The sequence below is a fragment of the Liolophura sinensis genome, chromosome 3 (assembly GCF_032854445.1).
Source record: "Liolophura sinensis isolate JHLJ2023 chromosome 3, CUHK_Ljap_v2, whole genome shotgun sequence".
In the NCBI taxonomy this organism is placed as follows: Eukaryota; Metazoa; Mollusca; class Polyplacophora; order Chitonida; family Chitonidae; genus Liolophura; species Liolophura sinensis.
In genome coordinates, this window is record NC_088297.1 from 6101456 (window position 1) to 6119382 (window position 17927).

The following is a 17927-nucleotide window of genomic DNA, read 5'->3' on the forward strand; positions in this document are numbered from 1 at the left end:
ATGTTGATAATACTGATCTAATTGCACTAATTACCCGATTTCGTCTCACCATAATGCTGGCCGCCGTCGTGTAAATGAAATATTGTCGAGAACGGCGTAAAACGCCCAATCAAATAAATAAATTGTACTAGATTCTGAATTAATGCATTTATTTTCCTGTAAAACAGCTACAATCCCAGGCATGTTGCAAAGCGTTACACGAAAAAATAAAAAGTTATATATATACCATATATACAATATATTATTGTATATTATTTATGTATTATTATATATGTTTGCGACACTGTATACGGTAAGTAAAAATCGCTGTTTTATGGTGTTGAATGTCACTGAATATGGATTATGCTATTGGCAGTTCCTGACGGTGTTTTTTTTTTTAATTACATATATTTTTTTAATCTTTTAAGTGCAAAACATTGGACACAATGCTCATCTCTATTTTGTTTATTTGAAATACCTGTTTATTTGGAGTACAAACAAGGATGCGTCATTTGTGAGTCCAATTCTATTTTCGGCCAACGAGATCACCAACCACGTGCTTGCGGAATCCTACATTCCTATTTTGTGACGTCACAAGTCAGGCGGCCATATTGTCATTGGCTTCTCTCGAACGATTCTTGTGTTCCATACGCCGAAGGAAAAATTCGTACGAATAGCCAACTTTGAACAATTTTTCCAATCAATGTGCAGGGATAGCCAGGTGAGTGTCTTGTTTTAAGGTCGGGAGATTTAGTATGCAATTTAACGCGTCAAATCCAGTGAATTCTGTGAGTCTTTATGAACATTTTGTGTACGTCTAGAACTGTACAAATGACATGGCTTGAAGTGAGCATGTTTTACAACAAACAACACGAAGACAAGAAACCCGATTTCAAAATGCGTGGGCTTTAGCGAAGATCTTGAAGCAAAATTCATCCATTCAGCATGTGTGCAGATGAGTTGAACGTCTCCAAACTGTAGTGAATAACATAGCCCAACAAAGCATCGGAAAGGATGCAACTTAGAACTTAGTTTTACCGAGTGGCATGAAATTTTAGCAAGCAAACAGACAGCATCGTGTTTTGTTAAGTTTTGTCAATCAGTGATTAATTTTTGCTTTTTTGTGTGTGTGTTTCACATCCTTGTTTTGTTAGTATCATATTTCAGTTGACGTGGCCGTCTTACTTTGTACTCCGAGCCCTCTAAACATTTTTTCAAAATTTGCGATTTCGCGATGTACGAAAATGATTACAGTTGATGTAAATCAAATTTCTCTCCTAAATAGAACTCCTTCAAATTGTCTTCGGTATTTGAAGTAAAAATCACTAAACTGCTCAGAATTCTGCTCTAAATTGTGCTGCTTTGAAATTTCGTCAACTGTAATATCATAGAAACTTGCTTGTTTTTTTTTTGTTTTTTGTTATAGTAAGAGCATATATATATATATATATATATTGCCAGCAAATGTTTGGGTTCCTGATTCATCCCATCATTTATATGCACATACTAGTACTGTTGTATTGCTAGCACTTGGCTAGCTTGACAGCATGTTTGCTTTCGCGTGCACATATATGTCAAAGCAAACAAGCTGTCATAGAAAAACAGCGCCTGCTACGATGTTAGCCTATCTGTTAAACGGTTTCACATTTTTAGGAGCAGTACTTCAGACAAACAACACAGACATTCATTTTATGGGGCGTCTGGCAGTCGAGTGTGTAATATTGAGGGTGATGAAATTAGGTGCATTGAACTAATGGCTGAACAACAGTTTCATAAGTAAACTCGGCTTCAACTCATGGGTTTCTGAACAGTCAACGGATGCATTTCAGCCTGGAATTTTTCAGGACCAGTCTTTCATGGTAAATCGTAATTGAATCTTACATACAGTGCTATCTACATATCTGTCTACATTTGTGCACCCATGAAAACACACAGCATGACACGCATCACTGCTCTGTAGTAACCTACAGCTTTAATAGGTTAACCCAATACCTGATTCATATAGATTATTCATGGAAGTGGAATTATCAGTGACCCTCGTTGTTGACTGCCACTGTGCTTTTTGACCTTCCAGCTTGGATTGGAATAACATTGCTCAAACATACGCATCGGTGTATGTGCACTCTTTCAGTCTGCCGTGAAGAATATTGTTAATAGACAGAGGATTATGAGTATGTCACACTTGAGTACAAATCTCTGTTATTCAGTGGATTATGGAGGTGTTTCATTGCTACGGTTAATAGTTAATGGTAAACGTAATACCTGTGCTGTGCATCCATACATCTTAATTTTCATTCTGTACTGGTGAAATTATTCTCAGAGGATTATGAGCATGTCACACTTGAGTACAAATCTGTGTTATTCAGTGGATTATGGAGGTGTTACATTGCTACGGTTAATAGTTAATGGTAAACGTAATACCTGTGCTGTGCATCCATACATCTTAATTTTCATTCTGTACTGGTGAAATTATTCTCAGAGGATTATGAGCATGTCACACTTGAGTACAAATCTGTGTTATTCAGTGGATTATGGAGGTGTTACATTGCTACGGTTAATCGTTAATGGTAAACGTAATACCTGTGCTGTGCATCCATACATCTTAATTTTCATTCTGTACTGGTGAAATTATTCTCACATTAAGTTTGAACAAGTCTAATATGTCACACTAGAAGTAAATTAGGTGGTCAAATATCGATGATGGTTAGCTGAACAAAATCTGGATGTGGTCAACTCCTGACGCTAGTTGCATCTTAACAAGAAATAGGTGAACAAGTAACAGGGTAAATTAATACATCATAATAATTTTATGGCCATGGTGCCAGGTGCAGTTGCACTGTCAGCTGGATGTAAATTGTAATAGCTCATAAAATTTATAATTTATAACTCAAAATTAGGAATCTTTTTGACTCCTTAAACAGAACCTGTACGAGTCTGATATTTACTGAAACACGATAATCTGACCTATTCTTGGTGAACATGGAAAAGGTGATTTGATTACCAAATACTGTTGTTTTTTTTTTACCAAAAATCTTTGTTGTTGTCTCATGAACTGAGCGTTGGTGTAGTCCATATTGTATTAGAAACTACATGTAGGTATGTAATGCTGGTATAGACCAGTTTACTTCTGACTTTAGGTGCAATTGCACCAGCAACTGAACATGTACAGTGTCATGCTTTATTCATGTAACTGTACTTGACTAATGTCCATGTCTGACATTTGGTACACTTGCCAGTGTTTGCACCACAAACTGGACTTGACTTTTCTCCACTCATGTTACACTTTAACATGCAACTGTACATTTGACCAGCAGTGTACATTTATGGTATGCATGGCCCAAGCTAGAAATAGCAAGATGTTACAATGCCTGATCCAATTAGATGGTAGTCACAGTTTTCCCCTCCCATAAACAAAAACATTAAAGAAAAGAAACAAAGTATAAATTGTATCCTAGGCCTAAAACACATTGTTGCTACTAAAGGTTCATATCTGACAAAGAAGGGTTTAATTTCGTTTATCAAACTTCCAGACTCCCGAAAATGAAACCTGGAGGCAAACTGTGTGTTTACCTTGAAAGGAGCTGAAGATATTAGCACCACCTGATGTCAGGGGGAAGAACCTAGTCAGACGGCATGCACACACATGCAATCACTCGCTCAACGTTAATGTCAAAAACAGAAAGATCTGAAGCCAAAGTAGATCAAATTATTCATTAGGACCGATTTGGCAGAGACCAAAGAAGCTTACTATGTCTCATGTTCGATTTTGTAACCCCCCCCCCCCACCCCCCCCACCCCCGCTTACCAAGTTCAAAATCAACACAGTCATGAAGATTTCCATAAAAGGGAGATAACTTGGAACTTTGGATATGTTCAAATTGAGTTTGTGGACAATTTGGCATGTTTCTTTCAAAAAACAACCTCATATTGAATAAATATAACGACAGACCGAATATCGGCTCGTCCAGACGACTTCAATGAACCTCTGGCTATACATGTCTATGATTTGAGATGTGGCACCTCCCTGAACTGGTCTGACATTAGGTGCATTAGTACTGGCAACTGGTAGCCTAATATTAGTAATTACATGGTTACTCAGTGATAGGGTACAGAAATATATGGTACCGGATAGCACAGTTGGTAGAGCGTCCGCTTCGGGAGTGGTAGATCCAGGATCAATCCTGGGTCGAGTCACACCTAAGACTTCAAAAGAGGGAGTTGTAACTTCCTTGCTTGGTGTCCAGCATGAATGGGATGGTGCAACAGCTGGTTGACCTGTATCAGTATAATGGCTCGGGCATGGCGGCGGAAATCCATCCTGCAATAAAGAGGCGCATTACATACACCCTAAGGATTCCTTCATCGTCATATGACTGAGAAATTGTTAAGTACGACGTTAAACCCCAAGCACTTACTCACTCGCTCAGAAATATAGGGTGTCAGTAACCCTCCTATTGGGCGAGACATCAGCAAGATCCATCAATTCAGCACAGAAGACTGATGTACTGGCGATTCGAAGCGTTAATCATTGTTTTTCCTCACCAATGCGGTCGCTGTGAGTTCAAGCCCACCTCATGCTGGCTTCCTCTCCAGCCGTACGTGGGAAGGTCTGTCAGCAACATGTGGATGGTCGTGGCTTTCCCCTGGGCTCTGCCCGGTTTCCACCCACCATAATGCTGGCTGCCGTGGTATAAGTGAAATACTCTTGAGTACAGCGCAAAACACCAATCAAATAAATAAATAATTATTGTTTTTCCAACTGAACAAAAGGAAGTAACCTAGTCAGCAGACACATACTGGAATATACACCACGTCTATCATGTGACCATTGTTATCCAATGAAAAGCGGAGTATTTTGTCTGATGCTGAATAAATGTACACAGGCGAACTTGGCTGTTTTCCGTATCTGACATCTTAGACTAAGATCTGTGCATTTTTTCCAACCAACAATAATTTGTTTTCGCAGCTGGGAATCGAAAAAAGTCATTCCTAATTCACGGGGAAAAAAGGTACACTCATCTGTATAGTGATGAGGTTGTCAAGATCTCTACACTGTTTCATCAGTGATGACAGTTTGGGAATAATCCAGAAAGCTGTGACAATACATGACAAGCTTGTGATCTGGTGTAGCTTTCTGCCTATGGACGCCAGATATGATACACGAAATCTCTCACTCAGCTCTCATACGCTACTGTGTTTAGGGATGATGGCAGACAAGGTTTGTGATCCAGTCTGTCAGTCCATAAGATGTTTTACCTTATCTGAGACTACCAGCTCTATGGAAGGATGGTGGTGATGTTGTTGGGGGGGGTAGGTTCACGTTGTTCATGGTTGTAGGGTTGCATTATTGAACATTTTTGAAATATGCTGTGTCATTTTTTGCTTGTTTCTCCACCATGTTCAGTTTCTTCCACCAAGCTCTGCATTTTAATCCGTTGTAACACAGAGCATGAATAGGAGTTTGAACTGTCCACTGGAACCCATGGATTGAAACATTATGGGAGAATCCTGGGAAGGGCTTGAGGGGTGGGAGGTAGAACAATGGTCTGCACTCTTTTGTGAAGCTTTCACCTTTTGTGACATAAACAAATCATTTTTGGCACCATTTGCGTAATATCTGTGTGCATAATTAGCACTGAAACAAGTGCTTTAGAGGCCGAAAAGGATTCACAGTGCTCTAGTTCTGGGTCAGGTTAATTACTGAACTGATGACTCCATTGAACGGCAACTATACGTATGTGATATAACTGAACTTTGGCCGTTGGAGAGCCGTTCAGAAGTGGAGCACAGTAGAAGTTGTAACTCTGGGTATGTGTGAATATATGTTGCGATGTGACAGGTTATAGCAAACGTACACACAAGGCCTGTACAGGTATATCCAGGTAACAGTTTTCTGTTATCTTCTCACTTGACACCTGAATGTAGAGTAAGGACACCTGAATTTACTGTGAATTTCTGGAGGGATCTCCGTGACCTAGTGGTTAACGTGCTAATGTAGCACAAGGCCCCAAGATCCTTTCACTAATACGATATCGGTGAGTTCATGTCCATTTCATGCTGCCGTCATCTCCGGTTGTATGTAGTTACTGTGTTCAGAGTGAAAGAAGTATTAAATAATAATGAAACTGTTCAAAATTTTTCTCTTCAATTCAATTTGAAGTTTGACCTTTATTGAAAAGAATGGCTCGTTGACGTCTTTCATTATGCGTTAATTTTAAAGGTAAAGGTAAGTAAATGAAAACGACATTCACACTTTATGGTGTCAAGGTTTACAACTTGCCCGTTAAATCTGCTATATTGAAGGTACATATAAATGCACAGAACTGCCACTTGGAGTCTGCCAGTACACCCTTGGTGTCCACTCAGTCCAGTACACCTGTTGTTACTTTTGTAGTTGTGCATCACAAATGACCTACCGTGACGACCGGATATTTGTTGTAGGGCTGGAAAACTTTTACATGGGCAGCTTAGGTGTGATAAACTTCCTGAGACTCATTTTAAACAAGGAAGTGAATGTACATGTTTATTTCCTGTTGATCCTCATAAGATCTCGGCCTTCACTGTCTACATACGTGTACAGGGGGTAGGGACCACAACTCTGTTTTGACATTGGATTGGTTGTGACGTTAAAATCAGTTATTCTTATCAGCATTCGGCCATTCTAAAAAAACACCACATTCTGGAATCCTGGCATTTATTTCTTATTTTGTTCAACTGGTTATTTTGTGTAAAACAATTTTGCACAAAATTTTAAACATTTAAATTGGTTTGTGTTATGGTCACAGAAGTTCATTTTGTAAATATGTTATATACGTACTTGTCAGTAAAATAATAGTGATATTGCAAAATATGTTAACTGCAGGCCAACTTCCAGACTCCATGCTTTAAAGCTCTATCATATTATAGAGGTTTGTCAAAATTAGTGTGGGAAAGTTCTTACATATAATACTCTTCATACAAATGCACTGGCATGTGCTAGCTAGAGTTTTACAGATCATGATATTAGTGTTTCCCTTTAAATGTTATTGTTGAATTGAAAAAAAAAATGTTTACTCCTGCGTTGATGTCTGCAGAGGGAGTGTGGGGAGGAAACAGAACAGTCTACATTCTCTTGAGCTGTTTCTAAGGTACAAGATGGTTTTTCTGATCAGGTTTTACCCTTACATTATGTATATATGTGTTTACTTGTGTAAACTCTGGTTTTAGCCGGAGGGTTATGTAATAGACACACAGTCTGTGTCAGCCAGCCCTGGGGGTATGTGATGTACTTAGGCATACACCTGCACATTCTGGTGTAAAGGGTATAATGTGAAGCATTTGTGACCGGCAGCCTGACAAATTGGAGCTGTTAATAAGGCCTGTCACACTAGATTCTTAGTTTTCCCGTCACCATCAGCATGCCATTTTATCTTAACCCACCACACCGCAACACTGCATGTAGCCCTGGAGCTAGCAGAGGTTTATTGGTCATGTCGCGTATGAATGGTTTGACACATTGAACTTACAGAATGTGTGAAAATGCCAAAATGGCGATTGTTAGGTGCGACAGCTGTGCACAGTGCTCAAGGGATGGGGTGGAAAGTACCCCAAAATTGATTTTATCTGTCACAATCACCTACGAGGATGAAACTCATTTTATACATTCCTTTTGACAATCTGATCACTGAAAGTTAATTTTTAAGATCCCAGCCCATTCACTATGTAAAAAAGGGAACTCATTCCTTGGAGATTTATTTGTTAGCCCAGATAATGATCATGAAAAATGAAAATTGTTTCATGGCCCTCAGCAACATTCTAAAATATTTGGATGAGAAACAAGGAATCCAGTGCTCTTTGGCCTGGAGATGGAATGTCAACATGGAAACGTGCACTGGCGTACATGCGCATGAAAATCGCCATCCATGTACATGTAAGGCCACATTAAAAGTGGGTTCGTTGGGCGCAACCTGGCTGACTTACCACAAGATTGACCTACTCTGAAATATTTTTGGGACTTCGATAGTAATGTCTTGTTTTTTTTTTGTCACAGTATTTCTCTCTCCACATTAAGTTTTTGTAGAATGCCTATGTTTTTCATTACCAGGTTTGCTAAACAGAAGAAGTAATGAGAAAAAAAAGAATAAGCTACCAAACAATCCTGCTTTTTTTTTTGTAGTGTCATGTTATGCTCCACAGAGAATCCTTTAAGGATGGCCTCGTAATACATGCAGAGTTGTGATGTGCTAGCTATGTGTACACAAAGTGCAGTAATCAGTCTCAGCTATTTTGATCTTTCCCTGACAGGTCATGACAGGCAAGCATTTTAAACAATATTTCAGAGGTTAGGCCTAAACGTTATGTACAGTACATGCATTTGGGGATTTAGAGGCTTGCCACTGTAGCCTTTCACCCATGAGGCCAGGAGTTCACATCTACATGTATCTACATGTATATGTTCACAAGCCACAGTTCAGGTCATTTCTCGCTTTGTAGTACATGTACATCCACGTGTATATTTTGAGGGGTTTTCCATGTTTCCTCCACACCTAATTGAGGATTTAATTTTCACATACTGTGTACTTCGCAGCTTTAGTGAAAAAACAAGCACCTTGTGCAAAGCTGCTTATGTGATTTTCAGGATAAGTTCAGTGGTTAATGACCGAGGTATAATTTTCTGTCATCAGTGACGCTTTAAGCCAGAAACCATGTTTAGAATATATGCGTAATTATATTATGTGATGGGTGTTAATGTGTCACTGTTTAACACACTTGTATATGCCCTAATTTTGTAACTTTTTCGCATATGAAAGAGCAAAAGGTCGAAGAATTACAGTATATGCATATACCCTAAATCCTCAACAAAACTGGACCAGTAAGATATATATTTTACTTTAGATGCTGTTTGAAAACGTAGGAAGATTTTGTGGGCTAGAAGGTATTGTTCAGCTAGTGTCAGATAGAGCTGTGTTGATTTGTTATTTACTGACCACAAAGTGACGTGTGAAACTACAGGTGGAATATGTCGCTAGTATGTACATGTATGTATTTATTTATTTATTTGATTGGTGTTTTAGGCTATTTATTGTAAACTGACATGTTGACATGTCAGAGTTCAGATGAACTAACCGAAGCATTTGAGAGTGGCTTCTTTCTTCTTTCCGTCATTTACTACCTTGATTTTTATTAATTATTAATTATTAATCATCATTAATTTTTATTTTATTGGTTCAGAAGCCACAAAACAATGTCTGTATCATGGGCAATAACTGACATGCATGTTAAAGCTACATTAGTTATCTCTCCTGATGAGTCTCTTCCGGTAATGAGCACATTGCTGCAAAATACAGTTCTGATATTAATGTTTAAACGGCATTTTCTATCATTAAAAATGCATGTTAATTCTCTGATTATTTCAGTACCTGACTTATAGCTCCTAATGGCATGATATGTGTTGTTTTAAACTGGATTTCTTACCTGTCACAAACAAATTTTACCTCAATAATCTGATTAAAGCTATCAGCATTTACTGAAAAAGTGTACAGGTAGCAATCCTTTTGTGAGGCCTGCCTGTCAGAGTGAGCAAAATCTGTTCTGTATTACTGACTAAGCCACAGTCCCACAGAATTAATACTGCAACAACAACATAACACTTGCATTTGGAATCAGACTTGCTCAAAAGGAAATGTAACCAATTACACCTTCTTCCATTATTCATAGAAAAATCGTTGTTTTTTTACTTACTCTGATGTAATATTCATCATCTTAAACGTAAAATATCAAATAACCCATAGGTCCCAGTCTAACAGTAGAAAATGAAGCCAGTGATGTTGCGGAGTCTATTTACATAGCGGTATTATATATTTCTTGGTGAAAATCCTTGTTCGTTTGCAGTTTTAGTTTTTGTCATTCGAAATCTAACACTTCTCACATAAAAGTACACCACAGATTTTTATTGGACAAGATTTGGGTCGTGTTATATCCGCTATATTGAGACGTCTTTTAATGAGGCGGGCACAGATAAAATTCCTGAGAGACAGGAAACAAAAATCTGTAGCTGTCGCATGTGACAGGTCAAACCCATCATTTCGCGCCTTGGATTAGTACAGGAACCCTTCAGCTTATGTACAGGATTACACAAGTCCTTCCTTTTATGTACAGGATTACACAAGTCCTTCACCTCATGTACAGGATTACACATCCTTCACCCTATGTAGCAGATTACACATCCTTCACCCTATGTAGCAGATTACACATCCTTCACCCTATGTAGCAGATTACACAAGTCTTTCGCCTTATGTAAAGGGCCTCCACAAACCATTGATCTGAGAGTTGCTGTAATTATCTCCTCACTAGTCTGACACCAACTTGACTCCGCAGACTAATGAACTTTTGCTGTCCTGTTTAATTATTTCATTTGTCGTGAATATGGAGGAATTGAGCTAATCGGCTGTTATCGCTGTCAAGCACATGCCTGGAGGTCGAGTTGACAATGTTATCTGGCTGGGCAGAGACATAACCGTGTAGGTAAAGATTTGAGTGGCTGTTCACAGGCAAGAATTAACTCTTAATGATGCCGTTAATTAACAGCGGTGAGCAGTTTCTGTCGCAACACAGTTACTTTGATCCACTTGATGAAGTCCAAGGCAATGCACCTGACACGTTCGATTCCTAACATATACGTACTTTTACATGCAGATATATTTATCTTGAAAAAATTGCAAAAATGTTGTCAAGTCAAATTAGAAGAGCATATACAACAATGCTAACTGTATTCCCATGCAGTGTGCTTGTTCAGTAAATTTTTTGTCGGTCCATCAACTTTTTCACAGCCATTTTTTTTTTTTTTTCTTTTTTTTCCAACATGTACATAATGAAGGACCTGCATCTGAGATGACAGGCATGTTGATTTACATGTATTGCATGATGTTACAGTTATGGCAGATTAGCCCTTCTTTTATAACAGTCAACATGTACAGGTATAAACAGTATAGAAGAGGTGCAATAGGATTTGACTTCTGTAACGATTATGTGTTTTGTGGACAACCCACAAACAGAGGAGTACATGTATGTTTTGAGGGTGTATGTGTATATATATATATATAATTCTCTACACTTGTTTGATCAGGTTCTTCGCTGTTTTACACATGACTGTTCATGTGGTCAGCTTGTTATGTTTGACACATTTGAGGGTATTATTAGGTTTGTTGTATGGCTAGAAAACAAAAACAGGAGGGATGGGTTAGGTCTTGATCGTTGACCTGTTAGCGAAGTAAACACGGTAAAAGTTGTGACCTCATTCGCCCACGTTGTTGTTGTTGTGGCCGCTGAAGCCTTGAAGTAGTGAACTGTCTGTGTTTAATCTGGGAATACCAACTGAATAACACACATGCACACCTGCAGTGTTTTGAACACTCACCTTATTAACACAGGCTTGCATTTGCAGGCTCACGAGTTGCCATGGATACAGGAAAAGGAAATGTAAGTGGGGTGAAGTGGATGGTGGGTGTACTGCTCAGCATGGGGGATCGGTTTATATGTGTGCATGCTCAAGTTTTGTACCAACACATTACCTTGGTTATTAGGGTCGTGTTGTTCACAAAACTACAGATGCCACTCAACGCCTTGTTGTTTGTGCACATATATACATGTGTATGTAGGCGTACTTCCTCAGTTTAAGTTAAAGGGTATGTGAAAGCTTTGGTATTTATGTATTTAATATAGAATATACATGTACATGAAGTGGCCTGACGTACATGTATAAAAGTACAAGAGGGGGGATTAATCCAACTAAAATGAATGCTGTTTTAATGCAGATTTGCTTAAGATAGAGAAGATTTAGTCGATTTTTATTCTTTTTTTTTTAGTATGATTTAAAGTAAAGTCGCCGTTTCATGTTCTCGCTTCATGTAAAACAAAAACAAAAAAAAATTCTAATGGCGCAGTAAGAGTGAAAAATAAAATATTATGAGTAAAACAGTCTTGCAAGAACCATGCATTCATTGCCAAACAAATAAATTACTGCTACAAAAAAAAAACAAAAAAAAAATCGGACGTGATTTTGTCACTCAGAAACAGAAAAAAGGGTAGTCATGGGGACAGTTTTTTTTTTCTTGTCACCGTACTACTTACTATCTACATGTAGCTTGGGACGAGTGTACATCCGCAGAGAAGCGGGAAAAAGTGGCAAAATGTCGCCCTGCCATCGTCCATGTGACTGAACTTGAAGACTGTGAAGGCTTGAAGTGTGATAAAAAAAGACTGTAAAACTTTTTCAAAATCAATACCAAAAGTTTACATTAGAACAGGGGTGGACAAAAGGTGGCTTTAAACATGGTTCTGCGTGTAACGAAAGATTTGATTGGCTGAAAGAAGTTAGACTGACCAATTGCCTTTGTTTTGACAAAGTGCACCGAGCAGACAGATTCAGTTCGAAGTGTGGTCGCTCACTGTTGTGAAGTTTTCAAACCTTTTCAGCAGGTCCACAACACAGCAGAATGTTTTGTAAAATTTATTCACGTCTGTATCATTATCATTTAATCATTCAGTTTTGATTTTTGAGATTTGTTTGTGTCCATTCATGTGATCGACCGCCTATCCTGTTTGTACACAGTTACAATGTGACACAAATCTTCCCTCACTAACTCCCAAAAGAAAGAAAAAAGCAGAGAAAAATATGGTGCTTTGATAGACATGATACAGTAGCCTGCGTCTTGGTCATGGTCCGAACTTTTTGACATATACATGTACTGTATTAAGTATAACTGCACATCATACATGTACATGTACTGTATTAAGTATATCTGCACATCGTACATGTACATGTACTGTATTAAGTATAACTGCACATCATACATGTACATGTACTATATTAAGTATATCTGCACATCATACATGTACATGTACTGTATTAAGTATAACTGCACATCATACATGTACATGTACTGTATTAAGTATAACTGCACATCATACATGTACAGGGGGCCTCCGTGGCTCAGTCGGTTAAAGCGCTAGCGCAGCGTAATGACCCAGGAGTGTCTCACCAATGCGGTCGCTATGAGTTCAAGTCCAGCTCATGCTGGCGGCCGTACGTGAGAAGGTCTGTCAGCAACCTGCGGATGGTCGTGGGTTTCCCCCAGGCTCTGCTCGGTTTCCACCCACCATAATGCTGGCCGCCGTCGTATAAGTGAAATATTCTTGAGTACGGCGTAAAACACCAATCAAAAAAAAAAAAAAAAAAAATCGTACATGTATGTGTGTTGTGGAGGAAAATCAAACGGTTGGTTAAGAGCTTTGATGAATGATTAAATAGTGGCTTTCTGGAGATACATATATTTTGTACTTATTGCTTATGAATAAATAATGACCAGTTGAGGAGTCCGTGGTGAGCTAGCTTCTGCCAGGCAGCGTATTGCATGTGTACATGTAAGCAGGGTTTAATTTAGTATTACAGGTACTGCGTGTGTTTGTTTTTCATGAAATTTGAAGCAGAAACTGTGAGAATGTCTTTATGCACACCTCCATCAGGTTGAGTTCAATGCTCTTCCGAAGAGTCTGTGGAGATATTCTTCTAATTAAGATGAAAAAAAAAAAATAATAGAAAAAATATGTGTGTCGCATAGAGCAGCATTATTTTATTGGATGAGGGCATATTTTTGGGCAGGAGGCACATATACTGTATGTACATGTATCTTCATGGTTTAATTTCTAGCCTCATCCAGACTTTGTCTTGTCCCTAATTTATTAATTAATTAATTATTTTAATTTAAGAAGTGGTTTCCAAATGAAACTGCAGTTAAGTATTCGTGAGGACAGCATTAGACACCAGCGGAATAAAAGGCTTACGTGCACATGTATAACTGGACGTTGTGAGAAATGGCAAAGGCAGTATCCTTGGGCTGCGAGAACAGTGAACTACCAGAACATTGTAAGTAATCCCTTCAGGTACAATGTAGATTAACCAACATGTACTTTGAGCTCATGATTATACAGACCAATGACCTGCTGATCGCATTCCCAGCTTATATTAATCCGTGTGTTTAGACATTCAAGTACTTGTGGACCGGGTTGAATTGGCTGTCAGCGCCTTTCTCAGCGCAGTGTTTCCACGCCCATAATTCATTCATGTCACCCAAGTGCCCATTCATCACTCAGACTAAGCTGACTGGCTTTGATATCATAGGTATTCCCTGGTGAAGCTCTGCTTGTTGACTAAGTATATATACCTGTACAGGTGTGGTTAGAATTTAAAAGCTGTATGGGGGGCCTCCATGGCTCAGTTGGTTAGCGCGCTAGCGCAGCGTAATTACCCAGGAGTCTCTCACAAATGCGGTCGCTGTGAGTTCATGTCCAGCTCATGCTGACTTCCTCTCCGGCCGTACGTGGGAAGGTCTGTCAGCAACCTGCGGTTGGTCGTGGGTTTCCCCGGGCTATGCCCGGTTTCCTCCACCATAATGCTGGCCGCCGTCGTATAAGTGAAATATTCTTGAGAACGGCGTAAAACACCAATCAAATAAATAAATAAAAGCTGTATGACAGGGACATGTTGACTCTAGGGTGATGGTTTGGCTTCAAATGACGCTGTCATCTTACTGAACATTGTACAGTATACCTTGGCAGTGTACATGTATTAAAGTTTATCAAGTGCTGTTTGGACAAAACTAAAGGCAGAGGGCAGTTCTTTGTTGACTGGAGAAGCTTGAAATTTATTCTAACAATTGCGCAATACACTGTCCAGTTCACCCAGTAGTTTGAATGTCTAGAGAATCTTGAAGTAAACTGTGAGGCTCATAAATCAATGAAGCTGGGAAGCAGAATCCAGGGCTGTTGCACATTCAGTACTTGACTGACTAGAGTAACTTGAACTAAATCCACTACCTTGTAAGTAGATTGGAAGTTCAAATCCAAGAACGTTGCGCAATATGCAGTCCAGTTCACCTAGTACTTTGTATGAGGAGAGAAACATGAATTAAATCCAGTATTCGGTAAGTAGTTTGAGAGTTCAGATCCAAGAGTATTGCGCAATACACAGTCCAGCTCACCTAGTACTTTGTACGAGGAGAGAAACATGAATTAAATCCAGTATTCGGTAAGTAGTTTGAGAGTTCAGATCCAAGAGTATTGCGCAATACACAGTCCAGCTCATTCAGTATTTGATTCTCTGTTCTTATGAGAAAGGCTCATTGCGCAATGGAAAGTTTGGAAGGTAGGATGATATCTTACTGGGAAAACATCATTTTTATCACATACTGTAATATTTTATTGAACTCTAAAAATGCATTTTTGGGGCAGAATTTTACATCTTTTTCTTATGTTTCAAACTAAAGAAATTTGAAATTAAAGGTGATCTACCAACCATTCAGTAAGCACAGGATACAGTTCATGTGATGCGAAATCGTAAATTTAACTTGAATTTTCTTCAAAATTATACTAGTGATACTAATAATAGTAGGGGCAAGTTTAATAGGGGAGTTTACAGTTAGCACTCCTTTTATTGCTAAAGGTTAAAAAACTCCCTATTGTATGATGTGACCTGTCAAAAAGTGTTAGGCTGTTGTTTACTATAACATGCCATGGGCATCTGAAATAAGTTGCACCATAAATTATTTACACTAGACAAATGATGGAGAAAATTGAGACGCTTGTTCTGAAGGAAATTGGTGTCTGTTGTGCCTCTGGAACGCAGCGAGATAACTGATCGGCAAATTAATGTTAACAAAGGTTGCCTGACATTTTTCACAGATCTTATTTCGATGAATGAATACGTGATACAGGAGAACTGTTTTAACCTTTAACAACAAGAAGTTTGAACGTGAAACGTGGTATTCAACTGCAAGCCTGACGGAAATGCTGAATACATGCATACACATGCTCATGTTGTAATGATTTGTCTTTAATCTAAAGTAAACATAAAGTCAGCCACCAAATCTGAAGTACTTAATAAAGTAGTTTTCCAGAATTGCTCTAAAAATATTTTAATAAACTCTGCACCTCCTATCAACAAAATAAATAGCAAGTGATCGTCAGTACCTAGCCACTCAGTTGGTGACACCACGTTATAACTGCTTGGAGTGATGTCACAAAACCTAGGAGCTCCCCAATAACATGGGTATTAAACAGTGTCACAATGAGAAAATAAAATACAATGCCAGATAAGCAACCATAGGGTAGCAGTTTTGTTAAGTTTTCAAAGGGGTGATGTTTGTTTAAGTTTGGCGCCCGGTCAGGATGATCTTTGTCGGCACGACTGCCGTCTTTCAGCGGTCCTTATCGTCCTCCTCTTCGACCTGTATGGGTGTAAGCAATAGGCCTCGCTGGCTGCACAGACATCAGGGAATTTACAGAACATAGCAGGACCCTCTGATTAGGAACGCTTTTTGATACAGATTTTAGGAAGATATTTTCATAATAAATCTAACTTAGCTAAAGCAAAATAATGCAACGTCAATATTTTTCTTCAGGCAGTGACTCTGTCTAGGAGTTTTTTTTGCCAGCTCACCCTGACAAATTATTGCAGTCTGCTGCCCAATTCATACGCTTTGTGACACGGGCAGCCGTTCTCGGTTTATAAATACATGGTCCAAAATGCATTAGTTTAACACTTAAACTAACTGCAAAATCCCATTTATTGCATCGATATCTGTCTTTCCCCAATAAGAAACCACACTAACAGTCGAAAGCTAATAGGTTTTTTTATCCTAACAGCCATTTATCATATGACTCTTTCAACACTAGTGATGAGCCAAGTTTGTGAGGGCTCTTACAGCATGGCTACTCGGAGTGACTTGTCCGTCAGTGCCATATCCCCAACGCTGAACTTCATCTTCTCGGCTTTAAAAACTTTATAGGATTTTTTTACAAATTTTTCTGTGATAACTGTGTCCTGTATCCTTTTATCTGTGTACATGTACATGTAGTGGCTGACTTTATGTTCACTTTAAACAAAGCTAAAGGACATGTAGGCCTTTCAGTTTAAGGTGAACTTCTTCCCATCATCACGGACAGTTTCTTGACTTTAGCCAAAAAAAAAAACAACAGAAAATAAAAAGAAACCAGACAGAGTATTTGCCAATGTGTAGGTAATCTGGATCTCGGGAGGTAAGATCTATTATTAACTCTTGCGTGGCAAAATCAAGTTCAAATCATTTGTTGACGGTTGCAGAGCAGCTCTACAGAATGTCCTTTTTTTTATTAATCAAAAAGATAAATCTCGGTGATTATGTTTTGATGCTTGGCCCATGATTTAGATTTCTCTGGTTAGTATGGACAATTTGAGATTGTCGACATCTAGGCATTTGTACTTTGTCACGCCAACACGTTTACTCACACCAACTCATCCACACAAGGTGGTGAAGACATTATGAAAATAACATGGGAGTTAATATGCTTAACGGCTAAATAAGTTCAAAACTAGGTTGTGTCGATTTTCACAAATTATATATGCTGTGCACATTGTTCTGTTGTCTTACACACTGCAGTTTCTGGTTATTATCATCTGTACTTCCCTGAGTATTATCTGTTGTTGTTCGTTTCCGTTAAACCCTCTCAGGTTATCTTTCACCTCATCGTCTGCTTGCTGTTGGCTGATACGATTGACTTGCCCGGTTGTCCGCGATCTTGAGTAGCACCCCCACGTGGGTAATGAAATTCCTTCCATGTGCTGTGTTAAGTGAATGCTACATTCTACACTCTGATGTAGGACTTGAGATGGAAATTGATGTCAGAGGTTGATGGTTAAATGTTATAAAATTAATGCTGCAGGTGCAAAAAAGTCAAATAACAAAGGTCTGGGATGTTTTTGTGTTGTAATCAGGTCTTTGTACAGTGTGCAGTACACACCCAGTTCAAATCCATTAACCTTAGAGTTTTATGAATGTAGTGTTTTGCTAGGCCTTGGGGGCTGGAGGAGGTGTTAAGTAGGCGGTATGCCAGGCATGGACATTCATTCATGCATGCTTAGATGCACCCTGTGT

General features: G+C 38.8%; 1 protein-coding gene across 1 annotated transcript in view; it reads left to right on the forward strand.

The window, feature by feature from the left end:
• Window positions 1-589: 589 nt before the first annotated feature.
• Window positions 590-17927, forward strand: part of LOC135463647 (protein tyrosine phosphatase type IVA 2-like) — a 37619-nt gene continuing 20281 nt past the window's right edge. Inside the window, exon 1 of the mRNA XM_064741009.1 lies at window positions 590-700. The gene's annotated coding sequence lies outside the window, so the exon portion shown is untranslated. The remainder of the gene's footprint in view (window positions 701-17927) is intronic.